Source organism: Bubalus kerabau, chromosome 2 (genome assembly GCF_029407905.1).
Source record: "Bubalus kerabau isolate K-KA32 ecotype Philippines breed swamp buffalo chromosome 2, PCC_UOA_SB_1v2, whole genome shotgun sequence".
NCBI lineage: Eukaryota > Metazoa > Chordata > Mammalia > Artiodactyla > Bovidae > Bubalus > Bubalus kerabau.
Genome location: NC_073625.1, coordinates 92,780,403 through 92,797,642, shown reverse-complemented (window position 1 = coordinate 92,797,642; position 17,240 = coordinate 92,780,403).

Below are 17,240 nucleotides of genomic sequence, written 5' to 3'. Positions count from 1 at the left end.
ACATTTAAGGCTGAGAGTGAAACAGCTGATCTGTGGCAGTCTGAATGGAATGAGAATCAGACAGTCCTTGCCACAGACATACATAAGCCGGGCAGGAACTCAGTTCTCCTGGAAGGGGCAGCAGCTGGGAGCTGGAGTTTAGGGATTGTTGAGCAATCCCAGTGTGAGGGCTGCTGTTGACTGCAGAGAGACAGATCGAGGAGATGTGAGGGAGGAGATCATGGTGGGAAATGCCTGTGGAAGAAAGCCAGGCAGCCATGAAAGCAAGGCGATACTGCTGAGTCACATGTATGGGCTGAAGCCATCACCATACCCTCTCTCTCCCCACACACCAGGGTCAGCAGCTGAACAATAGAGAGGCTGCCCCACCAAACGCCTGATGCACTGAACTACAGAGTAGGACCCCAGTCAGGGAGCCCCTCTATGTGACTGATGTGCCGAACAACAGAGAAGGACCTCAGGCAAGGGGGCCCTCTAAGTGTCTGGATGGGCAGAGCTACAGAGAAAGACTGGACAAAGAGGCCTTCTACTCCCCAGCTACACGAGACTTGAAAATAGACTCTGATAGGGCCATAACTCCTGCTGTGGAGGCAGTTTGTGTCCCTGAACACTTGGCACCACTAGGGACCCTGCAAGTCAAGCAGCTGCACTGCCTTCATGCTCAATTCTCACTGGGGCAGAGCTGCGACAGCAAAAAAAAAAAGTCTTGTATTTATGCGTGCAGGGTTGCTTTGGTCCTGTCCAACTCTTTGCAACCCTGTGGACGATCCACATATAGACATGGAAGTAAAACTATAATTGAAACACATGGGCAGTGTGGCTAAGAAAGAAGACCCAAAGCCTTTCCACCAGCTGTACAAGTTGCAGATTAAATCCACATGATCAACTAAGCAGACTGTGTCTGTAGAATATATAAATGGCCATTGAGAACTCCCACAAAAGAAAAGGCACTAGCTCTGATAGCTGTGGACATTGGAGGCAAGAACACACATGAGCAGGACCAGAATAGAATCTGAGCAGCCCCCACAGCAGGCCCAGAGATCAGTACAGTGTTAGGGGGCATCCTAGGGAGGTAAGGTGGACTGTAATTGACAGCGCAGGAAAGGACTCTGACAGCAGAGACTCAAGAAAAACATTTATTATTCTTATTTTTTGACTTGTTCTGTAGATTCTTCTGGATTTTTTTCTTTTTTCTTTTTTTCCATTTCCCTCCCTCTGTTGTAGATGTCAATTTTATTGGCACTAAGAAATCCAATTAAGCTTTTGAGCTTTTTTTTTTCTTTTTCCTCAGTCACATTTTTTTATTGTTGTCATAAATCTCTGCCTCTAAATTGGGCTTTTGCAGTTCTCTGGAGTTTTCCTTTTTCTTCTATTTTCTCTTTTCTGAATTTTAATTTTTAATTTTTTAAACCTATTATTATTTTTTCTACATTTATTCCTTTGTTTGCTTTCCTACTGTTCTTTTCCCCTTCCAGTTAATCCCTAATGTATATAAATCTTCTTTATCTACCTCTATTTAACTTTGCATATCTATTCTTTCTTTTCTTTCTCTCCTTTCCTCTCAACATATTTGTTAGTTTTGTTTTCATTGCTTTATTCCCCACTTGGCACCTTGCTTTAGTTTGGTTTTCCAGTTTGTGTTTGTTAGTTTTGTCCTTAACTGATAAATATAATTTTTTTCTTTCTTTTGTTCGCTGGATCAATCTACCATACTTAAATTTTGTTGGACTGTTTTGATTTTGCTCATGTGTGTATATGTGTATATTCCATTATTTTAATTATTATTTGCCTGAGCTTCTAACTGCCATTTGTCTGGGGTTCATCTTTGGTTTCTCATTTTTGGATATTTGTTTTACTGTCCCTTAAGGCTATAACAAACCACTTGTGGAATTTTCATTCCTAACCAGAGATCAAGCCCTGAGCCTTTGGAGTGGGAGCACTGACTCCAAGACCCTAGACTACCAGAGAACTAACCCTAGGGAGTATCAAATAGTGAGAACTCACACAAAGGAAACCACTTGAATACAAGACCCAGCATCACCCAACCACCAGTAGCACCCTGTGCAGGATGCCTCATCTAAACCACAAATAAAACAAAAATATAAACCCAATCATGAGCAGACAGGAGTACCACCTCACTCAGCCTTGCCCATCAGAGGAAAAACAAACAAAAAACTCAGCACAAAGCTCACCCTATAGGAAGCTTATACAAACCACTGGACCAACATTAGGGGGGCAGAAACCAAAAGGAAGAAGGAATTCAACCTTTTTCAAGGAAAGAATTCAACTTTCCTTTAAGCCTGGGAAAAGGAGACCTCAAACACAGTAACTTAAAGAAAAAAAAATAATAATAAAAGGCAGAGAAATACTGCACAAGTGAAGAAACAAACTAGAAACACAGAAGTCCAAATAAATGAAGAGGAAATTGGAAAATTATCTGAAAAAGGAATTCAGAATAATGATAGTAAGGATGATCAAAAACCTTGAGAACAAAATGGAGAAAAATGCAAAATTCAATTAACAAAGAACCTGAAGAATTAATGAATAAGCATATAGAGAAATACAACACAATTACTGAAATCAAAAATATTCTAGAAGGAATCAATAGCAGAATATCTGAAGCAGAAGAACAAATCAGTGAGCTGGAAGATAAAATGGTGGAAATAACTTCTGAAGAGCAGAATAAAGTAAAAAGAATGAAAAGAGCTGAGGACAGTCTCAGAGACCTCTGGGACCATATCAAACATACCAACATTTGAATTATAGAGGTCCCAAACGAAGAGAAAAAGAAAGGGTATGAGAAGTATTTTGAAGAGATTACAGTTGAAATTTTCCCCAACACGGAAAAGGAAATAGCCAATCAAGTCCAAGAGGCACAAAGAGTCCCAAGGAGAAACATGCAAAGACACATACTAATCAAACTAACAAAGACAAAACACAAAGAAAGAATATTAAAAACAGCAAGGGAGAAGCAACAAGTAACATACAGGGGAAACCCCATATGCTTAACAGCTGATCTTTCAGCAGAAGCTATGCAGGCCAAAATGGAATAGCAGGATATAATTTAAAGTACTGAAAGGGGAAAATCTACAACCAAGATTACTGTACCCAGAAAGGATCTCATTCAAAATTGATGGAGAAATAAAAAGCTTTTCAGGCAAGCAAAAGTTAAGAGAATTCAGCACCACCAAACCAGCTTTACAACAAATGTTAAACGGACTTGTATAGTCAAGAAATACAACAGAAGAAAAAAGATCTACAAAATCAACCCCAAACAATTAAAAAATGGCAATAGGAACATATATATCAATAACTACTTTAAATGTAAACGGATTAAATGCTCCAACCAAAAGACACAGACTGGCTGAATGTATACAAAAACAAGACCCATATATATGCTGTCTACAAGAAACCCACTTCAGACCTCAACACAAATATAGATTGAAAGTCAGAGGATGGAAAAATATATTCCATGCAAATAGGAAGTATAAGAAAGCTGGAGCAGCAATCCTCATATCAGACAAAATAGACCTTAAAATAAAGAAGATTACAAGAGATAAGGAAGGACACTACATAATGATCAAGGGATCAATCCAAGAGGAAGACATAGCAACTGTAAATATCTATGCACCCAACATAGGAGCACCTCAATACATAAGATGAACACTAACAGACATAAAAGGAGAAACTGGCAGTAAACAATAATAGTAGGAGACTTTAACATCCCACTCACACCAATGAACATAACATCAAAACAGAAAATAAGGAAACACAAGTCTTAAATGATACATTAGATGAAATGGATCTCATTTATATCTTCAGGACATTCCATCCAAACACAGAAGAATACCTTCTTCTCAAGTGAACATAGAACATTCTCCAGGATGGGCCACATCTTGGGTCACAAATCAAACCTAAGTAAATTTAAGAAAATTGAAATTGTATCAAGCATCTTCTCCAACCACAATACAATGAGACTAGATATCAATTACAAAAAAAAAACAAAACTGTAAGAAACACAACACATGGAAATTAAGCAATACATTTCTAAATAACCAACATGTTAGTGAAGAAATCAAAAGGGAAATAAAAAAATTTCTAGAAACAAATGACAATGAAAACATGACAACTCAAAACCTATGGGATGCAGCAAAAGCAGTTCTAAGAGGGAAGTTTATAGCAATACAATCCTACCTCAAGAAACAAGAAAAACGTTAACTAGACAACCTAACTTTATACCTAAAGCAACTGGAAAAAGGAGGGGGAAAAATTAGTAGAAGGAAATAAATCATAAAGATCCAAGCAGATATAAATGAAAAAGAAATGAAAGAAACAATAGTAAAGATTCATAAAAGTAAAGATTAATAAAACTAAAAGCTCATTCTTTGAGAAGATAAACAAAATTGACAAACCCATAGCCAGACTCAAGAAAAAAGAGAGAAGAATCAAATCAATAAAATTAGAAATGAAAAAGGAGAGGTTACAACAGACAAGGCACAAATACAAGGATTATAAGAGACTATTCGGAGAAGGCGATGGCACCCCACTCCAGTACTCTTGCCTGGAAAATCCCATGTACGGAGGAGCCTGGTAGGCTGCAGTCCATGGAGTTGCAAAGAATTGGACACTACTGAGCGACTTCACTTTCACTTTTCACTTTCCTGCATTGGAGAAGGAAATGGCAACCCACTCTAGTATTCTTGCCTGGAGAATCCCAGGGACAGGGGGCCCTGGTGGGCTGCCATCTATGGGGTCGCACAGAGTCGGACACAACTGAAGCGACTTAGCAGCAACAGCAGCAGCATTAAGAGACTATTATGAACAACTATATGGCAATAAAATAGATAACCTGAAAGAAATGGACAGATTCTTAGAAAAGTTCAATCTTCCAAGGCTGAACCAGGAAGAAACAGAAATTATGAACAACTCAGTTATAAGCACTGACGAAGCTGTGGTCCAAAAATCTCCCAAAAAACAAAAGCCCGGGACCAGATGGCTTCACAGGAGAATTCTATCAAACATTTAGAGAAGAGATAATGCCCATCCTTTTAAAACTCTTTCAAAAAATTGCAGGGGAAGGACCACTTTCAAACTCATTATACAAGGCCACTATCACCCTGATACCGAAACCAGACAAAGACAACACAAAAAAAGAAAACTATAGGCCAATATCACTGGTGAACATAGATGCAAAAATCCTCAACAAAATTTTAGCAAACAGAATTCAACAACACATCAAAAAGCTTATATGCCATGATTAAATTGGGCTAATTTCAGGGATGCAAGGACTCTTCAATATACAGAAATCAATCAATGTGATACACCATATTAACAAATTGAAAGATAAAAACCACGTAATTGTCTCAATAGATGCAGAAAAAGCCTTTGCAAAATTCAGCACCTATTTATGAATAAAACTCTTCCAAAAATGGGCATAGAAGGAACCTACCTCAACATAGTAAACATCATATATGATAAGCCTACAGCAAACATTATTCTCAATGGTGAAGAACTGGCATTCACCCTAAGATCAGGAACAAGACAAGGGTGTCCACGTTTGCCACTATTACTCAACATAGTTCTGGAAGTCCTAGCTACAGCAATCAGATAAGAAAAAGAAATAAAAGGAATGCAGATTGGAAAAGAAGTAAAGTTCTCACTGTTTGCAGATGACATGATACTGTACATAGAAAACCCTAAAGATATTATCAGAAAATTACTAGACCTAATGAGTGAATTTAGCAAAGTTGCAGGATACAAAATCATTACACAGAAACCACTTGCATTTTGGTATAGTACCGATGAAAAATCAAAAAAAGAAATTAAGGAATCAATCCCATCTACCATTGCAACAAAAAGAATTTAAAATCTAGGAATAAACTTATCTAAAGAGACAAACCTAGATAGCATATTCAAAAGCAGAGACATTACTTTGCCAACAAAGGTCCATCTAGTCAAGGCTGTTGTTTTTCCAGTAGTCATGTATGGATGTGAGAGTTGGACTGTGAAGAAGGCTGAGTGCCAAAGAATTGATGCTTTTGAACTGTGGTGTTGGAGAAGACTCTTGAGAGTCCCTTGGACTGCAAGGAGATCCAACCAGTCCATTCTGAAGGAGATCAGCCCTGGGATTTCTTTGGAAGGAATGATGCTAAAGCTGAAACTCCAGTACTTTGGCCACCTCATGTGAAGAGTTGACTCATTGGAAAAGACTCTGATGCTGGCAGGGATTGGGGGCAGGAGGAGAAGGGGATGACAGAGGATGAGATGGCTGGATGGATGTGAGTTTGAGTGAATTCTGGGAGTTGGTGATGGGCAGAGAGGCCTGGCGTGCTGCGATTCATGGGGTCACAAAGAGTCGGACACAACTGAGTGACTGAACTGAACTGAACTGAAAAAGACAAAAGAACTGTACACAGAAAATTATAAGACATCAGTGAAAGAAATCAAAGATGACGTAAACAGACGGAGAGATATTCCATGTTTCTGGGCAGGAAGACTCAATGTTGTGAAAATGACTACACAACCAAATGCAAAAAGAAAAAAGAAAAAGAAATGCAAAAAAGCAAAATGGTGGTCTGAGGAGGCCTTACCAATAGCTCTGAAAAGAAGGGAAGTGAAAAGCAAGGGGAAAAAGAAAAGATATACCCATTTGAATGCAGAGTTGAAAAGAATAGCAAGGAGAGATAAGAAAGCCTTCCTCAATGATCAAAGCAAAGAAATAGAGGAAAACAATAGAATGGGAAACACTAGAGATCTCTTCAAGATAATTAGATACACCAAGGAAACATTTCATGCAAAGATGGGCTCAATAAAGGACAGAAATGGTAGGGATCTAACAGAAGCAGAAGATATTAAGAAGAGGTGGCAAGATACATAGAAGAACTCTACAAAAAAAGATCTTCATGACCCAGAATATCACGATGGTGTGATCACTCACCTAGAGCCAGACATCCTGGAATGTGAAGTCAAGTGGGCCTTAGGAAGTATCACTATGAACAAAGCTAGTGGAGATGATGGAATTCCAGTTGAGCTATTTCAAATCCTAAAAGATGACGCTGTGAAAGTGCTGCACTCAATATGCCAGCAAATTTGGAAAACTCAGCAGTGGCCACAGGACTGGAAAAGGTCAGCTTTCATTCCAATCCCAAAGAAAGGCAATGCCAAAGAATGCTCAAACTACCGCACAATTGCATTCATCTCACATGCGAGTAAAGTAATGCTCAAAATTCTCTAAGCCAGGCTTCAGCAATGCATGAACCGTGACCTTCCAGATGTTCAAGCTGGTTTTAGAAAAGGCAGAGGAATCAGAGATCAAATTACCAACATCCGCTGGATCATTGAAAAAGCAAGAGAGTTCCAGAAAAACATCTATTTCTGCTTTATTGACTATGCCAAAGCCTTTGATTGTGTAGATCACAATAAACTGGAAAATTCTTAAAGAGATGGGAATACCAGGCCACCTGACCTGCCTCTTGAGAAACCTGTATGCAGGTCAGGAAGCAACAGTTAGAACTGGACATGGAACAACAGACTGGTTCCAAATAGGAAAAGGAGTACGTCAAGGCTGCATATTGTCACCCTGCTTATGTAACTTATATGCAGAGTACATCATGAGAAACGCTGGGCTGGAAGAAGCACAGCTGGAATCAAGATTGCCAGGAGAGATATCAATAACCTCAGATATGCAGATGACACCACCCTTATGGCAGAAAGTGAAGAAGAACCAAAGAGCGTTTTGATGAAAGTGAAAGAGGAGAGTGAAAAAGTTGGCTTAAAGCTCAACATTCAGAAAACTATGATCATGGCATACGGTCCCATCAGTTCATGGCAAATAGATGGGGACACAGTGGAAACAGTGGCTGACTTTATTTTCCTGGGCTCCAAAATCACTGCAGATGGTGATTGCAGCCATGAAACTAAACAAACTTACTCCTTGGAAGGAAAGTTATGACCAAACTAGACAGCATATTCAAAAGCAGAGACATTACTTTGCCAACAAAGGTCTGTCTAGTCAAGGCTATGGTGTTTCCAGTGGTCATGTATGGATGTGACACTTGGACTATAAAGAAAGTTGAGCACTGAAGAATTGATGCTTTTGAACTGTGGTGTTGGAGAAGACTCTTGAGAGTCCCTTGGACTGCAAGGAGATCCAATCAGTCCATCCTAAAGGAGATCAGTCCTAAGTGTTCATTGGAAGAACTGATGTTGAAGCTGAAACTCCAATCCCTTGGCCACCTGATGCAAAGAGCTGACTCATTTGAAAAGACTCTGATGCTGGGAAAGATTAAGGGCAGGAGGAGAAGGGGACAACAGAGGATGAGATGGCTGGATGGTGTCACCGACTCGATGGATATGGGTTTGAGTGGACTCCAGGAGATGATGATGGACAAGGAGGCCTGGCATGCTGCGGTTCATGGGGTTGCAAAGAGTCAGACACGACTGAGCAACTGACCTGAACTGAACTGAACCAAATGCAATCTACATTTTTAATGCCATCCCTATCAAATTACCCATGGTATTTTCACAGAACTAGAACAAAAATTTCACAATTCATATGGAAACACAAAAGACCCTGAATAGCCAAAGCAGTCTTGAGAAAGAAGAATGGAGTGGAAGGAATCAAGCTTCCTGACTTCAGGTTATACTACAAAGCTACGTTCATCAAGACAGTATGGTACTGACACAAAAACAGAAATATAGACCAATGGAACAAGATAGAAAGCCCAGAAATAAACCCATGCACCTATGGGTAACTTGTTTTTCACAAAGGAGGCAAGAATATACAATGAGGCAAAGACAGCCTCTTCAATAAAAGGTGCTGGGAAAACTGGACAGCTACATGTAAAAGAATGAAATTAGAACACTTCCTAACACCATACACAAAGATAAACTCAAAATGTATTAAAGACCTAAATGTAAGACCAGAAATTATAAAACTTTTAGAGGAAAACGTAGGCAGAACACTCGATGACATAAATCAAAGTAAGATCCTCTATGACCCACCTCCTAGAGTAACAGAAATAGCAAAAGTAAACAAGTGGGACCTGATTAAACTTAAATGCTTTTGCACAGGAAAAAATACTATAAGCAAGGTGAAAAGACAACCCTCAGAATGGGACAAAATAATAGCAAATGAAACAACTGACAAAGGATTAATTTCCAAAATATACAAGGAGCTCATACAACTCAATGCCAGAAAAACAAACAACCCAAATAAAAAAGTGGGGAAAAGACCTAAATAGACATTTCTCAAAGACATACGTATGGCTAACAAACACATGAAAAGATGCTCAACATCGCTCATTATTAGAGAGATGCAAATCAAGACTACAATGAGATATCACCTCACACCAGTCAGAATGGCCTCATAAAAGTATAAACAATAAATTCTGGAGAAGGTGTGGAGCAAAGAGAACACTTTCACACTCTTGATGTGAATGTAAATTGATACAGCCACTATGGAAGACGGTATGGAGATTCCTTAAAAAACTAGGAATAAAACCACCATATGACCCAGAAATCCCACTCCTAGACATATATCCTGAGAAAACCAAAATTTAAAGAGACACATGTATCCCATTGCTCATTGCAGCACTGTTTACAATAGCTAGAACATGGAAGCAACCTAGATGTCCATTGACAGATGAATGGATAAAGAAGTTGTGGTATATATACACAATGGAATATTACTCAGCCATAAAAAGGAATGCATTTGAGTCAGTTCTAATGAAGTGGATGAACTTAGAACCTATTATACAGAGTGAAGTGAGTCAGAAAGAGAAAGATAAATGCCATATTCTAACACATATATACGGAGTCCAGAAAAATGGTACTGAAGAATTTATTTACAGGGCAACAGTGGAGAAACAGACATAGAGAATAGACTTATGAACTTGGGGAGAGGGGAGGAGAGGGTGAGATATATGGAAAGAGTAGCATGGAAATTTACATTACCATATGTAAAATAGATAGCCAATGGGAATTTTCTGTGTGGCTCCAGAAACTCAAACAGGGGCTCTGTATCAACCTAGAGGGGTGGGATTGGGAAGGAGATGGGAGGAAGTTTCCAAAGTTTCAGATACCTATGGCTGATTCATGTTGAGGTTTGACAGAAAACAGCAAAATTCTATAGAGCAATTATTCTTCAATAAAATGTTAATTTAAAAAGATATATATGAAGCAAATGAGGCAAATCTGGTAAAGAGTCGGTGCTCAATAAATTATAGCTATTTTTCAATATTTCTACTATTACTTAAGAGGTTATTTGTGTCCTAATGAACTATGTCTTCGATTAAATTAAGAAGCCATAAGATAATGTCTTTATGGCCTGAGTAGTAGAAATAATCTTGGCTTCTTTTTTCATTTTACCAAACTAGAGAAGTTTTTGCCCAAGTCTCCCTATCATGTCTCTTGGCTTTCTGTCTACTAACCATATTTCAGATATAGTTTACCTGAGATGGAAATAATTGTGCTTTCTTGTTTGGTAGAGCTCTTTTTTAAAATATATAAGTAATTAACATACAGAACAGACATTTCAAAGCTGACAATCTGAAAATAGAATAAATACCAAAGGACAAAGCTTTTAGTACCTTTTCCTTAACATTTAGTTGATAGTTTATTTAAATACAAATATTGATAACTCTCTTGACTTCCATTAGCTTAAGTCCCTTCCTGGGAACTGTAACCAAATCAAGGATCTAGGACTTCCAGTCCCCTTAGTATCTTTTTGATGGTAGTCCTTCTCATCAGTATCTAGTTTTCCTCCACTAGTAACCTGAAGAGTAGACTTTAATTCCTTTATCCCTCTCTTTCTTCTATGCTCACAAAAGTACAACTTCCCCACATTTCTGCACTAGTTACAGTCTAGGGACCAAAACCTTAGGGGATGCTCTGGATCCTTAGAGAAGTCTTGTCTCTCCAACTAACTGCTAGTCACATCACCACTCTGGAATTCAGAGCCCTCGTCTCCAGAACTATGTGGCCTTGAATTTATTGATGCTCAGAGAATCTGTGACTTCATGATTCCTAACATGGCAAGTGTCATGTATAAATGAAGGTCAAAATGGTCAACTTTAAAATTAGCAATAATAATAACAATAATATGGGAAGACAAAGTCAGTAAAACTCAGCCTTTTGGAATTGACAATCAAAATATAACAGAAATCTCTGACAACCTCAGTTGCTCCGATTTCTTGGAACCTAATCAGAAAACAAGTATTTTAAGTCTCTTTACATGTCTTAAGTGTCTTCACATGTATATTTTAAGTGTCTTTAATGAGTTTCTTTCCCCAATTTTTGATTCAAGTGTCTATGTGCATTGTCTTTCTTAAATTGTAAATTCTGCTAGGAATCAGTTTGGTTCAGTTGCTCAGTGTGTCTGACTCTTTGAGACCCCATGAACCGCAGCATGACAGGCCTCCCTGTCCATCACCAGCTCCCAGAGTTTACCCAAACTCATGTCCACTGAGTCGGTGATGCCATCCAACCATCTCATCCTCTGTCGTCCACTTCTCCTCCTGCCCTCAATCTTTCCGAGCATCAGAGTCTTTTCAAATGAGTCAGCTCTTTGCATCAGGTGGCCAAGGGATTGGAGTTTCAGCTTCAACATCAGTCCTTCCAATGAACACTCAGAACTGATCTCCTTTAGGATGGACTGGTTGGATCTTGCAGTCCAAGGGACTCTCAAGAGTCTTCTCCAACACCACAGTTCAAAAGCATCGATTCTTTGGTGCTCAGCTTTCTTTATAGTCCAAGTGTCACATCCATACATGACTACTGGAAACACCATAGCCTTGACTAGATGGACCTTTGTTGGCAAAGTAATGTCTCTGCTTTTTAATATGCTGTCTAGATTGGTCATAACTTTCCTTCCAAGGAGTAAGTTTGTTTAATTTCATGGCTGCTGTCACCACCTGCAGTGATTTTGGAGCCCAGAAAAATAAAGTCAGCCACTGTTTCCACTGTTTCCCCATCTGTTCACCATGAACTAATGGGACCATATGCCATGATCTTAGTTTTCTGAATGTTGAGCTTTAAGCCAACTTTTTCACTCTCCTCTTTCACTTCCATCAAGAGGCTCTTTAGTTCTTCTTCACTTTCTGCCATAAGGGTGGTGTCATTTGCATATCTGAGGTTATTGATATTTCTCCCAGCAATCTTGATTTCAGCTTGTGCTTCATCCAGCCCAGCGTTTCTCATGATGTACTCTGCATAGAAGTTAAGTAAGCAGGGTGACAATATACAGCCTTGATGCATTCCTTTTCCTATTTGGAACCAATCTGGTGTTCCATGTCCAGTTCTAATTGTTGCTTCCTGACCTGCATATAGGTTTCTCAAGAGGCAGGATCCACACAGTCAAAGGATCCACACAGTCAAATGCTTTGGCATAGTCAATAAAGCAGAAATAGATGTTTTTCTGGAACTCTCTTGCTTTTTTGATGATCCAGCAGATGTTGGCAATTTGATCTCTAGTTCCTCTGCCTTTTCTAAAACTAGCTTGAACATCTGGAAGTTGACGGTTCACGTATTGCTGAAGCCTGGCTTGGAGAATTTTGAGCATTACTTTACTAGCATGTGAGATGAGTGCAATTGTGTGGTAGTTTGAGCATTCTTTGGCATTGTCTATGGAATTCTCCAGGCAAGTATACTGGAGTGGAATGCCATTCCCTTCTCCAGGGGATCTTCCCAACCCAGGGATCAAACCTGGGTCTCTTGAATTGCAGACAATTAGAAAAAGAGAGAGAGAGATTGCCATAAGTTTACATACACTCCTACCTGCAGGGTGTGAAAGTTCTTGTTGTTCTATACCCTCACTGACACTTGAAATTGTTGGATTGAAATTTGTCAATGCTATGGTAACTCACTGTGATTTTTATTTTCATCTCCCTGATTATTAATGATAATGGACATCTTTCATATGCTAATTATATGTGAAAAGTATCCTGTTCTTGTAGTACCTTTATAATCAGAAAATTGCCTTTTTTTTAAAATTATACTCTATGCCATAGCCAGCTGTTGTCAGTATAGAAAAGGTTTTCACTCAACCCTAAAGAAGACTAAAATCTAAATTCCTATCCTCACTTAGATGTTAAACTCGACCAGTGTCAAAAACTCTTCTACTTAGGGATTTGACTAAGTAATGTACTCTCATGACTATGATGATTTATAAAAATAGTTTTGTATGGAATCTATCCGTGTAACCAGCTCAGTGCCATATTTAGAGACAGATTAGCTTCCCTGGTGACTCAGAGGTTAAAGCATCTGCCTCCAATACAGGAGACCCAGGTTCGATCCCTGGGTCGGGAAGATCCCCTGGAGAAGGAAATGGTAACCCACTCCAGTATTCTTACCTGGAGAATCCCATGGACAGAGAAGCCTGGTAGGCTACAGTCCATGGGGTTGCAAAGAGTCAGACACAACTGAGCGACTTCACTAACTTCAGGGATAGACATAATATAGAAGAAAGAATTCTCATGCCCCCCAGAAGAACTCAGCTCTTAACCCACAAGAACAAGAACTAGGGAAGAAAACACAAGAATCTATTTTTTGAAGAGTCTTCTCTACTCAGGAAAGCACATGTGGAAACCATGGGAAATGAAAGTACACTGTCAGCCCTGGCCCAGCCCAGCTCCACCTCTCCTAGACACTCCCCTGACACTTTCTGGAGTTCCCCAGGCATACTCTCCTCATAAGTCACTGCTTCCTGTCTATGTCACCTAAATATTTCACATCAGGGAAGACTAAGTACCCTGAGGCAAGGAATCCCCCAGATTGAGTTGAAGTTAATTAACTTACAAAGTACACATGGCCATGAATTTCAAGTTCCTGAATTACAAAGATGAGATGATGATTAATTCAGTTCAATCTGACAGATATTTGTTAAGCAACTACTATTACCCTCATAAAACAATAGAACCCTTTGTCAGTTAGTAAGCAAAGTTTATAAATCAAGAATAAGAAAGGATTCCACAGCTCTTACTTGAAAATAGAAAGACTGCTATCAAGCCACATCCTGATTTCATCATAATTTTGTGCAAGGTATTTAATAAAATGCTATACTTAATAAGTCTCATCCTCACTTTCCTCTCCAGTAACAACTGTGAGAAAGTTGGCATTGATATTTATTTCAAAAGATTCTTGTTAATTCACAATCAATTATTGCTCTACCATTCCATCCTCTGAAGTAAAAAAATAATAATGGCCAAAATTTATTGAGTTCTTACTATGTGCCAGGAGTTAAAGCAAGTGATATGCATAACTTCTCATTTAAGCTTCACAACAACACTCTGAGGTGTATTTTCTTGATGCTGTTGCTGCTCTGATTTAGATGTAATTCCCACAAAATAATAAGCTATATTTAAAGAACAATTTGATATGTTTTAATGGTATATATTCCTCTGAAACCATCACCATAACCAAGACAATGAAAATATCCATCGGTCCAAAAGTTTCCTCATGACATTTTATAATCTCTCTCTTTCACTCCTCCCTGTTCTCTCCCTCCTTCCCATTCAAGCAAATACTGATTGTTATAGATTAGCTTGAGCTTTCCAGAAATTTTGAAAATGGCATCTTTTCATATGTACACTGTTTTTCTGGTTTTTTATTCATCATAATTATTCTGAGATTCATCCATTTGGGATAATTGTCAACAGTTGTTTTTTTGTTTTTAGCATTATTTCTTAGCTCCAGATTCCATTGTCTGGATTACCATGATCAGTTTGTTCATTCACCTTTGATATTTGACGTTTTTTCCAGGTTTTGTCTAGCATTTATTAAGCCAGTTTCAGTTCAGTTCAATTCAGTTGCTCAGTCGTGTCCGACTCTTTGCAACCCCAAGAATCGCAGCATGCCAGGTCTCCCTGTGCATCATCAATTCCCAGAGTTTACTCAAACTCATGTCCATCGAGTTGGTGATGCCATCCAGCCATCTCATCCTCTGTAGTCTTCTTCTCCTCCTGCCCCCAATCCCTCCCAGCATCAGGGTCTTTTCCAAAGAGTCAACTTTTCGCATGAGGTGGCCAAGTATTGGAGTTTCAGCTTCAGCATGAGTCCTTCCAAAGAACACCCAAGACTGATCTCCTTTAGAATGGACTGGTTGGATCTCCTTGCAGTCCAAGGGACTCTCAAGAGTCTTCTCCAACACCACAGTTCAAAAGCATCAATTCTTTGGTGCTCAGCTTTCTTCACAGTCCAACTCTCACATCCGTACATGACCACTGGAAAAACCATAGCCTTGACTAGACAGACCTTTGTTGGCAAAGTCTCTGCCCTTTAATATGCTATCTAGGTCGGTTATAACTTTCTTTCCAAGGAGTAAATGTCTTTTAATTTCATGGCTGCAATACCATCTGCAGTGATTTTGGACCGAAAAAAAATAAAGTCTGACACTGTTTCCACTGTTTCCCCATCTAGTGCCCATGAAGTGATGGGACCAGATGCCATGATCTTCATTTTCTGAATGTTGAGCTTTAAGCCAACTTTTTCACTCTCCTCTTTCACTTCCATCAAGAGGCTTTTGAGTTCCTCTTCACTTTCTGCCATAAGGGTGGTGTCATCTGCATATCTGAGGTTATTGATATTTTTCCTGGCAATCTTGATTCCAGCTTGTGCTTCTTCCAGCCCAGCATTTCTCATGATGTACTCTGCATATAAGTTAAATAAGCAGGATAACAATATACAGCCTTGACGTATTCCTTTTCCTATTTGGAACCAGTCTGTTGTTTCATGTCCAGTTCTAACTGTTGCTTCCTGACCTGCATATAGGTTTCTCAAGAGGCAGGTCAGGTGCTCTGGTATTCCCATCTCTTTCAGAATTTTCCACAGTTTATTGTGATCCACACAGTCAAAGGCTTTGGCATAGTCAATAAAGCAGAAATAGATGTTTTTCTGGACTTCTCTTGCTTTTTTGATGATCCAGCAGATGTTGGCAATTTGATCTCTGATTCCTCTGCCTTTTCTAAAACCAGCTTGAACATCTGGAAGGTCACGGTTCATGCATTGCTGAAGCCTGGCTTAGAGAATTTTGAGCATCACTTTACTCGCATGTGAGATGAATGCAATTGTGTGGTAGTTTGAGCATTCTTTGGCATTGCCTTTCTTTGGGGTTGGAATGAAAGCTGACCTTTTCCAGTCCTGTGGCCACTGCTGAGTTTTCCAAATTTGCTGGCATACTGAGTGCTGGCACAGGAGGGCCGAGAGGAGCTACTCCACATTCCAAGTCAGGAGGGGCGGCCATGAAGAGGTACCCCTCATCCAAGGTAAGAGAAACCCAAGTAAGATGGTAGGTGTTGCAAGAGGGCATCAGATGGCAGACACACTGAAACCATAATCACAGAAAACTAGCCAATCTGATCACACAGACCACAGCCTTGTCTAACTCAATGAAACTAAGCCATGCCGTGTGGGGCCACCCAAGATGCGTGGGTCATGGTGGAGAGGCCTGACAGAATGGAGAAGGGAATGGCAAATCACTTCAGTATTCTTGCTTTGAGAACCCCTTGAACAGTATGAAAAGGCAAAATGATAGGATACTGAAAGAGGAACTCCCCAGGTCAGTAAGTGCCCGATATGCTACTGGAGATCTGTGGAGAAATAACTCCAGAAAGAATGAAGGGATGGAGCCAAAGCAAAAACAATACCCAGTTATGGATGTGACTGGTGATAGAAGCAAGGTCTGATGCTGTAAAGAGCAATATTGCATAGGAACCTGGAATGTTAGGTCCATGAATCAAGGCAAATTGGAAGTGGTCAAACAGGAGATGGCAAGAGTGAATGCCGACATTCTAGGAATCAACAAACTAAAATGGACTGGAATGGGTAAATTTAACTCAGATGACCATTATATCTACTACTGTGGGCAAGAATCCCTTAAGAGAAATGGAGTGGCCATCATGGTCAACAAAAGAATCTGAAATGCAGTACTTGGATGCAGTCTCAAAAATGACAGAATGATCTTTGTTCATTTCCAAGGCAAACCATTCAATATCACGGTGATCCAAGCCTATGCCCCAACCAGTAACACTGAAGAAGCTGAAGTTGTATGGTTCTATGAAGACCTTCAAAACCTTTTAGAACTAACACCCAAAAAAAAGATGTCCTTTTCATTATAGGGGACTGGAATGCAAAATTAGGAAGTCAAGAAACACCTGGAGTAACAGACAAATTTGACCTTGAAGTACAGAATGAAGCAGGGCAAAGACTAATAGAGTTTTGCCAAGAGAATGCACTGGTCATAGCAA